At 38.3% G+C, this 14,751-nt stretch overlaps 1 long non-coding RNA gene across 1 annotated transcript; it reads left to right on the forward strand.

Moving 5' to 3' along the window:
* Nucleotides 1-1,719: 1,719 nt before the first annotated feature.
* Nucleotides 1,720-13,323, forward strand: LOC139046566 (uncharacterized). Its single transcript, XR_011506714.1, has 5 exons — nt 1,720-1,827; nt 3,864-3,956; nt 7,082-7,151; nt 10,300-10,444; nt 12,977-13,323. It is a non-coding gene; the product is annotated as an uncharacterized lncRNA (long non-coding RNA).
* The last annotated feature ends 1,428 nt before the right edge of the window (nt 13,324-14,751 follow it).

Below are 14,751 nucleotides of genomic sequence, written 5' to 3' on the forward strand. Positions count from 1 at the left end.
TGGAGAGAAGTGTGGGTGAATTGGAGGTTTTAAGGAAGTAGATTTGGCAAGATTTGGAAATTGACTTGACTGGGGGAGTCAGAAGGGAGCAATCTAGTTAGATAGCAGGGTTTCTATTCTTCTCCTGGCATGGTGAGTTTCTTGAAGGCAGGTATTATCTATCTTTGAATCTGGAAATCTGATTTTTAGAAGTGACTTGTAAGTAGAAGTTTCTATTTTTATTCAAGTTTAAGGGAGTAACTTAAGGTCAGAGTTACTGCTTGACTTATTCAAGATCACACAGCTAATATGTCAGAGCTGGGGCCATGCCATCCCAAATAGTCTGACAGCTATTTTAAGCTATTTTCAGCAGAGAAAACAGGGATTTTTTTTTAAAGCTTTAAGTGGGCTCTTTCTACAGCTAGAATTTTACCCCCAAAAAAGGAGATGGAGTGGGATCATGTGTGAAATGACTGTAGCTGGCTGGGCCTGTCCACGGGCCACACAGTTCTCATCAGGCTCTTGATGACCATGGATGCAGTTCACCACGTGGTGGCACAGCCTGGGAGGCCAGCACTCTCCTCTTCCCGTGGCCTCGGTCTCCCTATCTGGGAGTCGAAGGTGGTGGTCCTCACTCAGGCAGGCTCGCTGAGCTGTGGGGAGGCTGAGGACTGTCCTCCCCACTGGCCAAAGGCATGGGTCAGCTCAATGCACAAGGGTACTCCCGGGGCCAAGTAGATCCAGAGACCTGAGATTTCCTGTGAAAAAACAGGTGGGAGAGTGTTTTTGCCTGAGACCATAAAGAGGTAATTCAAATAAAAGATCAAAAATGCAAACAGGACAGAGAAGTCTACAATGAAAAACGCTGGAGATGCGTGGAGAACCAGAGTTCTGCCCTCACGGACCTGACCTGCAGCAACCAAGGAAATGACTAAATAAGATAATTCAGAGTACAAGAATAATATGAAAGACCAGACAGCTTGAGGAAGATGAAGTTTGGCTGCGTCTCCTTTCTCCCTCTGGCAGCCTTAGGCTTGTTTTGTCAGAAACCAAGTCAAGATGATTGAGTCACACTGGGGTCCTCAGTTAGCCAGTAACTGGGGATCCTGTAGCTTCTCCATCCACATGGCTCACAAGGCCTGGGGAGATGCTGCTGGTGTAGGGGATCGGGTTCAGATTCAGGCGTTGCTTCAGGAAGGAGAGATGTTTGGTCAGGGAATGTTTGCTGACTTGACACTGGGAAGAATTCACAGTGTTCTGAAAAGTTAGCTATTGAGGAGGTCATGGAGCTAGAAAATAAAGCTGTACCGACCAATGTGAAGCAAAGGTGCCTGACCGCTGTTTTAAATCCAAGGTGGTTACCAGAACCAATACCCCTGGAAGGAGGAAAAGGTTGTATTCTAAGTAGATATCCCAGAGGAAATAATCCCTTTGGGACAGGAGACGATAAGTATGGGCTCCTGAGAGTAAGACGGCAGAGAAAGACAGTAAGTGTCTTTCCCAATCATACTAGATATATAAATCATATATTACTAAACTGCCACTGTATTTCATAATACCATCCACTAAGTATTTAAAATTTAAAACATTTTTCCCCATTCAGATTAAGGAAACGAGAGTGGGGATAAGACTGTCTTTATTAGATGTGCCTCTAGGCTCATGAAAATGTTTCAAGTATTTTGACCTTTACCAAAAAAGGAAAAGCCACCACTTTTTTTAAAAAAAAGAAGAGAGAGAGAAGGAAGGAACAAACGAATGAATCAACGGACGGACAAGCGAATGAACGAACAGACGAGTGAATAGGATAATCGTGGGGCAAGAGGCTGCTGAGTAACAGAGTGCCATAACGTATGTAAATTTTTAACTCATTCTTTAAACTATTATTCCTCCAAAAATATGTATGAATCAGTTGACTTCCCTGATTTATATAGTCTAAATCTGTCTTTTTCATAAAACTTTGGGATATTTATTAGCCATTTATAAATGAGAAGTATCCTTCAGCTTTCTTTCTCATCCCACATCATGTTTTACTAAGAAATTTTATATACCCTCAACTCTTAAATTTCCTCATTTAAAGACATTTTCTTACTTGTTCTCCTTTTTAATATCGTGATGATAATAATTATAAGATTGTCTTCTGACTGACTGATGAGAGAATACTAAAAATGCTGGAATGTTTTTGTCTAAATGCTTTTTATTTTTCCATGTGCCAATGGTAACACATAATTAAATGCCCAATGATGTTCACTTAGTATAATTAGAAGTGAATATAACCTGAGTTTCTGCTTAACATGAGATTCCTGACATGCACCTCTTTCCTTAGATAGATGAGTCTTGAATCATGCATTATCTCAGAGAAATGTGGATTGTGTGAGACAGTGAGCTCAGCATCACTGAGGCAGTGGGACAGTCCAAATCAAGAGGAGCAGGGGGAAGACATTCAGACATGTGGTGAGAGTTAAGCTATTCATATCAGATTAACTCAGCAGAAGAGAGGCAGCTTGACTTGGCAGTGGGGTGGAACAGAGGCAGGGAGTTGGCAAAGAGGCACAACATAGATATGGGCAAGAAGGGAGCAGATAATAGCTCAGACTTAGGGTTCAGGGCTAGAATCAGTGCTGCTGGATTATTCAATAGACAGATGAAGCCCAAGTTTAGGTGGGAAAAAAGGGCACATACTCTGAATTTTATTGGACTTCCTTACACTTCCTTTGCTGTTGAGTGTTGTTTTTATTTTGAATTATATATGCAGAGGGCACCAAGATCTTTTCACTACTCACGTTCTCTAACAGTTTTAACCTGTCTGTAGTTAGAACTTCAGCACGTTTCCAGAGCAGGCTGTTGGAAGGTCAATAATGCAGAGTTACTGAAAAAGAGCTAATTAAATTACCCCAGCAAAGGTCAGGAGTTAGCTTATTTGAGCTGAAGACAGAGATTAGACATTCCGGTTATGGAAATTCGAGGACTAGGGGGCAAATATAACCTTGCAAGACTTAAAGAAGACTATACACATCAACGTCAAGAACTATGAAGGGTCTGAGAATTTACTGTACTTGCAGTCTAACTATTGAGCCTACCGCAGGTTCGTGGATGCTGGCAAAGACGAGAAGACTCCCAAGTCAGAGACAAAGGATTTCATTACTCACAGTAATAGCAACAGTGAACTCATGCCAGTTCACTGAGCCCCATAAAACAGCACTAAGAGGGCCAGGTGATACCTGTTCCCACAGTAAATTGGGCTATAGGAGGGAAACCATGAATTTAGGGAACCCAAAAACCGTTTAATGTGCAGTAAGCATGCCAACTGTTCTTCTGGAGGGAAACACTCTGTCTTCCGAGGCTGTTCACCACACAAATAATCAGAAACACAGTCTGGAGCATAGGTTCTCAATGCCTTTGCTCACAAGATATGAAGAAATGTTGGAGACCCATCCCATGGAGAATTGATTCATAGCCATCAACTAATTCAAGCCTTTTTTTTTTTTCACTGTTTAGGAAACTGAGGCTCTGAAAAGTTGTGATACTTCAGGGAAACACAATCAATTAACATAAGATTTTAGATTGTATCTAGATGCTCAGGTCTCCAATCAAGTTAATAGCAAACCCCACTATATAATGTTAAAGTTTCTCCCACAGAATTCCTGTGTCAGGTGCGTAATATACATATTTTAAACTAATTGAAAAGTAGTGATGATTGGGACTCACTGGTTCCTTCTGGTTCCAGGCTTACAGTATCAGTAATGCCATTGTCTAGAGTATTTTGTGAAAGATTATTCAGATTGGACCACTTCTTCCCTAATAGCTTCAGAGACTTATACAGATTTCTCCTCCGTAGAAGCACATAGTTATTTATACAGTGACTGTAATTTGTGTTGTAACATTAGGAACATTACTTGGTGATACTACACCACCCAAGAGGATGCCTTAGAGAAAGAGCTTCTGACGTCAACAACACTGAATCTGTCAGGAATTCAAAGGTGAGCGACCTTTTGAATCATACAAAGAATTTAAGGATGTTTTGGTAACTTAAATCTCAAAGTCAAACATTTTACCTATAAAAGTAGGATACCCATATCTCCCTCAAAGTGTTATTGTGAGAATTAAATACAATGGATATGACAGTGCTCTATTTACAAAAATTCACCAGAGATTGTGCTCTACTGAAAATTGTGAGCAGTTGTAACCTCATAAAAGCCATCCTTAATGACAATCTTGAGAACAGTAAGCCAATCAATGTGACAAAGTTGACATGTTTTTCATAAGATAGAACTTCTGATTGTATGAATTGCAAAGAAAAATTCTCAACTCAACCAACAGATGCAAAAAAAACAAAACCAAGGTCATAGGAAGCCAATTTTTTAAAAGTTGTGTTGTTCACACCCATACTAATTTTTAAGGAAAACAAGTGGCTTCCAAAATAAATAAGCTTTTATTTTTGTAAAATATAAGTCATATTTTATTAACTTGTCACAAATTTGCATTTTTCTCAAAAATGTTGAATTTATAATGACTAAAGGTGTTTTCTTCCTTTCGCTAAAATTGCTATTTTTTAATTTCTACCATTGATATAATATTTTCCAACTCTGTTATTGTTCAGTCAGTCACTGTACAAATGGAGTGTATTTAGAAAACCATTATATTTGTATGAACCATGTTAAATGTCTTCAAAGGTCATGACTTGTATTTAATTGATAAATCAGCATAAAATTGGAAAACTTTACTAGAATTTAGAGTCAGATTGTGTCTATGACATTGCAAGAATGTTTTATTATCCTTTCTAAAGCCCATATTTCTCCTATTATTTTTAATGATCCTTTTATTCTTCCAATTAGCCAGATTTTTGGCCTCATCTGTGACTGTTCATCCCACTCTCTCTTCTCCCCTCATGTTACAGGGGTCACAACCTTTCCAGCATTCAGCCAACATCATTTACTAAGGTGGAAACTGAGGCCCTGGGATTTATGACCCATTAGGGTTACAGAAAGAGATGCTATCATATTTGAGGCCCCTTACTTCCCACCAAAGTGTTCTGGTATCCATGTCTCTAAACCAGGCTGCCCATCTCCTTTTTCTGTCATCTCTGGTCTGTTATATGTGTCGCTACTCCATCCTAAAGCACCTATATGGTCATGGTCAAACATCATGAAAGAATTCCTGCTATTTACAAAATAAATCCAAATATGTTGGCATAGAATTCAAATTCTCCTATGCCCTGGTCTCAGTACACCTTTGCAATTCTTATTCCCTCTTTTCTGTAATATATCTCCATGCTTTCATGCAACCTGACAACTTGACATTACTTGTACTTTCCAACTCTGAGATGCTATTCCTTTCACATGAAATGCCCCTCTACTTCATATCAAGCTGTCAAAATTCTACCGATGCTTTAGAATCAGCTCAGAGTTTTATTTGAATCTTCAATTATGTTCTCTTATTTCCTTGAAGCTTCCCATAACATTTTTGTATCTCTCATTGTAATGAATAACTTCCGCCTTTAATTGTATTACATGTGTTCTTGTTATATTCTATCATCCAGTGATGCAAAAAAAAGCAAAATTAGAGTCCTGCTTATTTTAATTTTCCATTGATTCATACTTTGTATGATATCTAGAAGAAGTTTCTTCATTAAGTCTTCAGCAGCGTTTCTCTGCCCTGAAATTAGTCCTCCCAGGTCATCTGTTAGATTGCTCCTTTTCTTCACCTTTCTTTGTGTCTATTGCACATTGAAGCAGGAATAAGAACAGCTCAGGAACCATTCTATAAGAAATGCTGCTTATCCACCCTGAATGTCTGAAGAATGCATCCTTACAAAGAAAGCATAAATAATAAAATAACAGAATCAATTGTGGGACATAGAGTCAAAACTAAAAAGATCAAAACTGTAAATGAGATATAGGTCAAGCACAGCGTCAGTATCAGAAGTTGATACATACGCTCTAAGACTCCACTAAGGAAATTCAGAAAAACTCAGCCTTGAGTGCTCTAGTTAGAGCACTCTAACTAGAAAGCCCAGGTAAGTGCTGGGTGACAGAAAGATCACGGTCTGTGTCTTGAGGGAACTTGACAGAGATCCCTAAACACCCCAGTCTTATCCTGTCTGCTCAGAGTTTATCATCTGCATGCACAGAATCATCTTAAAATCAATCTGAGTATCTGAAATATTAACTTAAGTATAAGTATGTACATTGATTACAAATAATTTACTGCTTTTGCCAAGTGTAGATTTGATGGTATTTTCCAATCTCTTCTTCCAAGGATGTTGGGAAAAGTGACAACGTGTAACAGGGTAATCGCTGATCTAGTTCTCACCAAGGTTTTTTCTGTCCTTCGATATGCGTGATATGCTGATCCTAGTCTATGCCTCACATCGGTCTACAGTTCACACTAATTCATACCAAATCTGGTGTGAGAGCAGAGGATTCACACATTTTGTAGCATCTAATGTAAGTCAGTTTTGAATGAAGCTTTTCATTAATCTATGTTCTGTAAAGGTTGCTTCTACTTCTGTTTGCTTGTGCAAAAATCTATGAAAATACAAGAAACGATTCCATTGAGCTAACAAGTAATGTGTGTATGTATGTAGAAATTTTGTGTTTTGAGTAGTTTTGTATATTGCCCAGAACTGTTGTCAGAAAACAACTTATGTTCTGGATGCTACCTGGGAAAGTATTCCTCACTTGACAAGAGCCCTTTATCCCATGGTTACATCATGTGACTCATGAGTCAATATAACCCCCTGGGATGCAGCTGTGGATTACATTGCTTGTATGTTGCCTCTTGTTCTTTTGTTGTCTGTTCCATCATTATAATTTGAGAGCATGTACAACTAACTGTTCTGTGTGTAATACCAGCCCCTCAAATATCCATGTCTATATAAGAATGATCTTTTCTTTTGTAACAGCTAAATTCAACTTTCTCTCAAATGGGGGCAATAAATTTGGACAGCAAAGGTTAAAAGAATTCACTGAATAATGTTTTCCATCACTTTGAAAAATGTCACCCATGTTCAGAATGCAGGAAGGAACAATGAAGAATGGAGACGTGGTCAGCAATGAGAAACTGAGTCATAGCTTCATGTCTTTCGCTTTATTATTTCCTACAGTATTTTACACCCTCCTGCTCTGAATTGTCTCAGTTTTTCAAATCCTCTTTGTCAATGGCACGTCTCTTAGGTAAGTCTTTGCCCTTTTCTTTATTTGTTTGACCTACTACATTTCCCATATTAAGCTCCTGACAAATAGGCTACAGAATATGAATCAAGAAAATGAAGGATTTCTACCAACCTAGTTAATTATTGATGTTATTTAACCATGTGCTTCCTTAAGTCTGTTTGTAGGAGTCATAAACAGAACCTCTGTATTAAATATATTTTCACATTTCAAATGATTCTTGGCATTTATGTCATTCATGTTGTTTTTCTAAACGTTTATGCCATTTAATCAGTCAGAGAAGAAGTGGTAGGTGGTTAATGACTTATTTACAGGAAAAGTGAGACAAATAAGAAGTAATGAAAGGCACTTAACTGACATTACTAAAGAGAACCTGACAAAACTTAACTAACTACTCAAATAGTTTTAATAATCATCAACTTCATACAATGTTACAATTTATTATTCGATAAATATGATTAATTTTGTACTCTACCATGTTTTAAAACTTTCTAGTGGAAACTTTTACCAAGGAATTTGAAGGTTTATTTCATCTCTCTCCAGTATTTTTTCAAATATATTTTGTGCAATAAATCTGACATCCTTGGTAGCAGTTGGCTAGGATGGCCATATAATTTATCATCCAAACCAGGACACTCTTGAGAGTGTGAGGGGATGCCATCAATATTATTCTGGGATTACTAGTGTAGAACCAAACCGCCCTGGGAAAATCACAATTTTGGGACCTCCTAAGGTGTGCCAACTAATTAGAGGTAGAAAAAGATCAAATTTCTCTGACCTTTGAGGTCTTATGGAAGAAAGCAACAGAAAGGAAGAGAATAGAGTCTGGTGACCAGTAATTTGATTAAAATGTTAACTCTTCTGAATAGTAGCTGGGTGACATTGGTCAAGTTAGCTCTATTTCCATTCCCATTTTGAACTATGGTATCTTGTGCATGTTGCATTGTATTGGAATCATTTAATACACTAGATTGCAATCCCCAGAGCACCGCTGTCCAATATGTTAGCTACTAGCTACGTGTGGGTTTTGTTCACATGTGACTTTCAAAATGTAAATTTGAAATCATTAATATTAAATAAGATTCAGTTCCTCAGTCTCACTAGCTGCATTTAAGTGTTTAATAGCCACATGTAGCTCATGGCTACGACATCAGAGAGTGTAGATTAAAGATTTCTGTCATTGCAAAAAGTTCTATTGCCAACACAGTGAGGGGCAGAATCATTGTTATTTCTTGCCTAGACTTTTTCAAATCTTCCTAAATCATCAATGTGCATTCACTTCGGCATTCTTGGATTCATTCTCCATTCAGCAGCCAGAAGATTCTCTCAAAAGGCAAATCTTGTCAGTTCACTCACTTGTTAACATCATTTAATGGTGTCCTTTTGTCTCTACCACTCCCAGTGAGGTCTACCTCCACCATTCCTCACAAGTCTTATTGAACCAGGCTCCTTTCTCCTTCCTGTTTTCAGCCCCTGTGACTTGTTCTGTCCTTTGCATTTGTCATGCTTCCTCCCTCCATGCGTCCTTTGCCTATGTTGTTTTCACTGTCTTGAATGCTCTCTCTGGTATTCACCACATACATCTTCCTACACATCAGCTCAAATGTCACCTCCTAGGTGAGTCTCCTAAACCTCTCTGATAGATTAAATCTCCTCTGATAACTTTTAAATATCAAATAATAATAATCCATGAGTGAGTGTTTATTCATCTTTATATTTGAATTCCCTCTACAGTGACTTCCATAGAGTAGGCACCTTTGGAGCAAAGGAATGACCTGAGGCCTCGAGTAGGCTCTACCAGTGTTACTATAAAAAGCTGCAGCACTTGATTTAGAAAGACAAAATCAATCAGATTACTGAGATTGATCTCCAGTGGTCATCAATTTTCCTCTACTGCCTCATGTTGTTTCTGTTTTATTTGAACTAGAATTCATTAATAGGAGAATTATTTATGTAAATGTGAACTAGAAATTTGAGTTCCTACTTCAAGAATTTTAATAATTAATATAACAACTAGTTTTGAATTCACACTACTTGCTGTAGGGAAGTCGTTGTGAAATGTCCATCTTCTGAGAGTTTAAATACAGTTCTGGTCCCAGGAGACCAAGTCTTTTCAGGTTATTTGATCTGCTACCAAAAGAGAACATTTCTCTGTTCCCTCCTCAGGGCTTCTGTCAGGCCAGCAATTAAATATGTTGACATTTTGACTTTAGAGTTAATGTTTAAAAGAAATTATAAATTAAATTTAAATGATTAATGGTGTTCAGCTTCGTAATTATATATTTTATTGACTGGTGAGTTTTAAAATATTTTTCAACAGGATTTTGATGATCAGCTTAATGACTCATCAATGTGTTTTTTATATCAAATAGTACTGGCCATCAAGTTGGAATCTTCAAAGAGTAAAAATCGAATAAAGAATGAAAATAATGTGGCAAATACTTTGTTAGAAATATGTATCCATACCTTCTTTAGAATGAAGACATATTAAACTGTAAAAATTGAGGTTAATCTAGCTAAAACAACTGACTACTGCTTAGATATAATTGAACCACTAAAAGTTTCCATTGGGCATTGCGTTTTGCCTCCTAAATGCTTATTAACATTTCAATAATAAAACCTTCCATTCTGAAATAACTATGCAGAATCCCTAAATACATGTACATGGTAATGAGACTTCTTTATTATAAATACGTTGCCGTCTGTCTTTCATTTTCTCTTTTGCGGCCCTCCTACCTCCTTATTAATACTTTTAAGTTTGATGTGCATAAGTAAGGAAAAGCTCTCTTTTGTTTCTCTCTTTAGTGTCATTGGCAGCTAGTGTCGCCTTAAGAGTTCTTCTGGGCCTTCCAAGATGCATAATAATGATAATGATAATGGCTTCCATTTACTGAGAACTTACTAAGCACTTTTTTATACACTTTCACAAAAACATGAGGCATATATCATTGTCTGTCGCTTAGAGGAGGCAACTGAGCCTTATAGAGACGAAGCAGTCTAGAATGGTCACATTTATGGCAAGGGGCAAAGGCAAGATTGGGATCTAGGTAATCTTTTTTTTTTTTTTTTTTTAAGATTTTATTTGTATCCCTTTTTCTCCCCAAAGCTCCCCGGTACATAGTTGTATATTCTTTGTTGTGGGTCCTTCTAGTTGTGGCATGTGGGACGCTGCCTCAGCGTGGCTTGATGAGCAGTGCCATGTCCGCACCCAGGACTCGAACCAACGAAACACTGGGCCGCCTGCAGTGGAGCGCGCGAACTTAACCACTCGCCACGGGGCCGGCCCCGGGATCTAGGTAATCTTGATTCTGGTTTCACACTCTCAAATATTAAGCTATACTGCCTGATTGCCTATACTATCTAGTCTCACCCTATTCTGGTGAGAGAAATTCAACTTCTACATTGTGTTTGTTTTTATTTATGCTTAAGATATTTTATTATACAACCGTTATTAAAATTTGGTAGAGCTATACTCCTGTGAGGTGCTAAGTGATGGGGAAAGTTCTCTGCTTTATGATCTCTATGATATGGCAATGAACCTCGCTTCAGTATAGAGGATGGTTAACAGCACAGTGGGGTCAGATGCCCTAGGTTTGAATCTTAGGTCTACTTCTTGCTGCCAAAACCCTGGGGAGAATGTTCTGCCTTGATTCTTCCATTTATTAAATGGGGATAATAATTGTACTTTCTTTATAGGATTGTAGTGAAGATTAAATGTACAGTTCTTTGAAGAGTGCCTGGCACATGCTTATCTCCATAAATGCCACCAGCCATTAGTATTACTATTAGTGGTTTCATAAAAATTTGATAGCTGTTCCTCAGAAAGAAAACAAGAACTAGACTGATATCCAAACTATGTGAATAGTTTGGAAATAAGAATAAGAATGACAACATAGAATTTTTCTTGGACCCATACTAAATGACAAGCAATATGTTGGCATTTAAATATGAGAAAACCAAGACTTAGAATAAGTAATTTTTAGTAACTGACTATGAAGCCAGTCTGTTTCCTGGACTCTTAAGGGTTTGAGGACAGTGAACTCCATGGGAGAGATGAGGAGTACCATCAAATATTTTAAATACACAGCTTCCCAATTCCTCCCAACTCCACAGTTTGAGTCAGTTGTTTCAGGGTAAGGCCTGGCTATCCATATTTTAACAAACTCCTTACATGATTTTAATTGTATCCAAGCTTGGGAGCCCTTAGGCCTATGAAATACTTCAAGGGAGATCAGTTAACAGAGGGAATGAGGTTGCAGGAAGAGTGAGACAAGCAGAATCCTGGAGCCATAATGACCTCATAAAGAGACAAACTGGGAAAATCAGAAACACAAAGCTTGGAAAGTAGATCAGACATCTCTGGGGCTAAGATAAAAGATCTACCTCCCACGAGAGGGGGCAAGGAGTAAGCTGGTAAGGCTCTGGTAGGTCTTCAGAGCAGGAGTGCTGCCCATGGAGTGCTGCTAGCCATGGAGTCTTCTAGACATGGAGTTGTAAGGGATCAGAATAGGCCACTCCAAAGTGTGTCTTTTGGGCAGGAGGATTACTTTGGGCTAGTTACTTTTAAAAACTACAGACACAGGAGAAGCTCTGAAAAGAATTTACGCTTTGTAAGAGACATTTACATTTGTAAGGGAACTCTCCATCTGTAAAGGTGTCTGCCTCTCTGTACCAGGAAGAAGGGGGGATGACCTTATCTCTAGAAACTCTTATCAGTGTGGAAGGCAAGGACTGAAATCTGCATACTAACCTTACTCTTGTTTATTGTGCTTTTCTGGTAATCTCCCGTAACTGATTCATCCACCCCCAATATCCTCCTTTGTCTTTAGCCAAAGATGGTATTTAAGATGAGAGCCTCTGCCATTTTGACCAGTTGCTCAGTTTTCCTGAGTGTCTCCCATGTATACATGTTATAAAGCTTTGTTTGATTTTCTCCTGTTATTCTGTCTCATATCAATTTAATTCATAGCCCAGCCAGAAGGACATAGAGGGTAGAGGATTTGTCTTCCTCCCCTAGAGAGTCAAAACTCTCATATTGGAAAATGTCATTTCCCCAATCAGCATGGTTACTTCAGAAAGAAAAAATATATATAAGGGCCCCCCAACTTAAGTAATTTGCTTGGCAACCTCCTTAAACCAGTTTAAGCTATGTATAGCGGCAAGAGACAGAACACCAATTTTGTACTCACCAAGAGCATTCCAAGAAAAGCTGACTTAGGAGATCCATGGCAAATTGTTAAGAACAAATAAATGGCAATGAAAAATACCCCCACCCCCAAAATAAAACAGGCCTATGAAAGCTTCTCACATTTTCCTCTGATCAACAACCTCTCAAAATTTCCTCTTTGTCTTGTTAGATTGATAGAATTCTGGAGTTAATAGAATCTCACAAATAAGTAATAGAATCTCACTTATAAGTAACTCTATTTTCTTTTTATTTTTGAGGAAGATTAGCCCTGAGCTAACTACTGCCAATCCCCTCTTTTTGCTGAGGAAGACTGACCCTGAGCTAACATCCATGCCCATCTTCCTCTACTTTTTATACATGGGACGCTTGCCACAGCATGGCTTTGCTAAGAGGTGCCATGTCCACACCTGGGATCCAAACCTGGGAACCCCGGGCCGTCAAAGCAGAATGTGCGAACTTAAGGGCTGTGCCACTGGGCCAGCCCCAGTAACAGTAATTTCTAAAGTAAGGATGGTGGCCCAACAGTATGAAGTATCTTTGATCCTATAACTATATCTATGAATGTTTAGTTAAAACAAAGGTGTTCTTCCTGAGGCTCACAGCCCATATTTCTGTCTTCTTTGTCTGTATTTTTCTTCAGGAAGAAGACAAAGAGCAACCGTCAAACCCTTCTTCTTTATAGTCCATGAAGCCGATTATCTTTCACTAATTCATCTTTGTGTTTAGATGCATCCTTGAGTATTTGTCTTTCCACAGGTGCCCAAGGAAATAGTTCTTACCTCTTAACTTGTGACCCTAAATCAACAATGTTTTCTGTGTTTCCAACAGCCTCTCACCTCTGTGCCTGATTTGTGCTTTGAGAAGAGCTCCTTTGTTTTAGACAAAGTGCTGCTTCCTCTTTTTCTGCTCAGCCTTTGTTAATGTCTGCATCTGACATAAAAATGCCTGTCTTTGCCGAATGCATTAAACATGATATTTTTCCCTTTGACCCACTTTGTTCTTTCACCACTCCTTGAAACCATCTCCACACATCCAATCTGATGCTTAAGGGCTCTCAAGATTCATAACGACATCTTGTGCTTGGGCGCCCTACTTATTTACAGCATACTTTCAGGACTTCCATACAAAGTAGGCAAATAGCTCACTCCAGAACCACTTCTCATAACTTAGCTTCACCTTTATGTACCCCTGTCTATACTCAGTAGAAATCTATCTTTTTCCCATTTGGCCTTTCTCCTGGCTGTGGGTCTCCAAGCAAAATATGTAGCTTGGCTCAGCCACCACCATTTGAGTTGTAAAAATTCATACATGTGCTAGTTAGTCTCTCTCTGTTGGCCTTTGCCAAAGAAGTACTTTGTAGAAAGTACATTTTCTAATAGATAGGTGCCAAGTGTTTTTTACTTAAAGTTAAAAAAATTGTCTTCTGATTGCATTTCCTCAGCAAATCATATGCTGCTCTATTTCTAAAGTTTTCTGAAAGATAAGTGAAAGAGTCATTTTTAACGTATAAGGCACTTTATGAAAGTTAGTAATCAAGAAGAATCTATAAATTATTTCAGTTGATTATGATTTAAGTCATTTTGAGGTAAGCAGAGATTCTTGTGACAGAGGATATAGGGAAATTATATTAAGGAGGCGATTAAGTAGTTTGTCCATAACCACATAATTAGCAATTTGTGGAGCAAAAATTAGTAGCCAGGTGTTCTGACTCCTGACCAAAAAGACCAGTCACATAGCAAGGGGAAAAGGTGCCCAGGCGCAATGTAATATGCTGGTATCATTTCTTCCACATTCTGCTAATATTGGGAAAGATGAGCATCTTTGAGGTATACCCGCTGTACCCACACCCAAATCTCACCATGCCCTTGCACTTGCCCCTAATGTAGGTGATGACAGGATAAAAACTAATATTTAAGCTGGGCTTTGAAGCATAAATAAGAGTTCACTAGATATTAACAGAAAGAAGGAAAGAATATTCCAGGCAGAAGTAACAAGAACTACCGAAGCACCCCTAGGGAAGACATTATGAAGCATTATTCTGATATTTCCAAATCCAAAATCCATACATAGAGTAGGATTCTGCATTAAAGTGGAAACAATTGCTAACTTCTGAAAATTCACATGGCATAATATTGTAGCAGTGGAGGAATCCATCTGTGATCCTCTTATGAATTATTGGGAATGTGAATACCTGGAACTGTGGATAACTAATTTTTAAGTACTGACTTTAGCCTTTTGTCTGGGAAATATCAAAGTCAGTCATTCATTTTAGAATATACTAAAGCTCCCAATTTTAGAGGGCTTTATAAATTTTGAAGAAGTGGACATAAATAAAGTCACTGGATTCTTACCATAATCCTATCAGCGATATTACTATTATTATTTACTTTGAGGGTTGGACGGGAAGGATTTGAA

The sequence above is a fragment of the Equus asinus genome, chromosome 11 (assembly GCF_041296235.1).
Source record: "Equus asinus isolate D_3611 breed Donkey chromosome 11, EquAss-T2T_v2, whole genome shotgun sequence".
Classification (NCBI taxonomy): domain Eukaryota; kingdom Metazoa; phylum Chordata; class Mammalia; order Perissodactyla; family Equidae; genus Equus; species Equus asinus.